This window comes from Rhagoletis pomonella, unplaced genomic scaffold (assembly GCF_013731165.1).
Source record: "Rhagoletis pomonella isolate Grant_MI unplaced genomic scaffold, Rhpom_1.0 Rhpom_scaffold_00007, whole genome shotgun sequence".
In the NCBI taxonomy this organism is placed as follows: Eukaryota; Metazoa; Arthropoda; class Insecta; order Diptera; family Tephritidae; genus Rhagoletis; species Rhagoletis pomonella.
In genome coordinates this window covers 70,934,377-70,935,279 of record NW_023458561.1, presented here as the reverse complement: position 1 = coordinate 70,935,279, position 903 = coordinate 70,934,377, and positions in this window count along the sequence as shown.

Below are 903 nucleotides of genomic sequence, written 5' to 3'. Positions count from 1 at the left end.
GTGGTAGATCTGCCACTTTTTTGAGCATCTACCACATCTACCACTCAAGGTCTAAAATCTACCACATATTCGCGTTTTTGCGCAGCTTTATTTTTGTTCGACATAATTTTCTTAATTTTAAGAGTAAAAATTTTCCAACACTAAACTCTGTACGGTAACAAGAATGATATAATACAAGATTTCGCATTCCCGGCGACGATGAAATTTCTCAAGTAAAAGTAAACAAAGCTGAATGGAAAGATTAAATAAACTGTTAGGGCCGGTTGTTCAATGTCTGATTAGCACAAATCATAGGTAGAAGCTCCGGTTAAATAGAACGACTGCTTTATCGATCACATGTTATATGCATGATGTCGAAAACGTCGGTAATGATGTTTAACCGGCATGTGGTGGTAACCAGACATTGAACAATCGGCCCTAAAATAGTAAATTTTCTCAGTAATAAATTTTTCGACAGAAAACGTGGTTTTGTTGTGTTAAATTGCAAAATATATGATTTATAAAAAGAATTAGTAGCGAAAATTAAAAAAACGGCGATTTTTGTGAAAGTATTAGCAAATTCAAATGCATCTAAGGCCTCTTAGGCGTTGTTTACTTTTACTTGAGAATTGTCAAAATCGGTAAATCCCAGTTAGCTGTTTCTGGTACGTGCCACATTTGTTCGCTACTTCGTGATGTGATAAAAAGAAAAGCTGGCAGTACTCCACAAGGTTGCAGAAATCTCTTAAAATATGTTCGAAAAATATCTTGATATGGAAGGAATTGCTTTACTCTGCCAAGGAAAAAAATGCCAAAATTCAACGCAATGTTTAGCCAATACAATCTTACACTTTATTATACTAAACCTCAATTTTTTTTATAGTCTAATTAAAAAGTTTGCAATTTAGGTGAAACCTTGTAGAA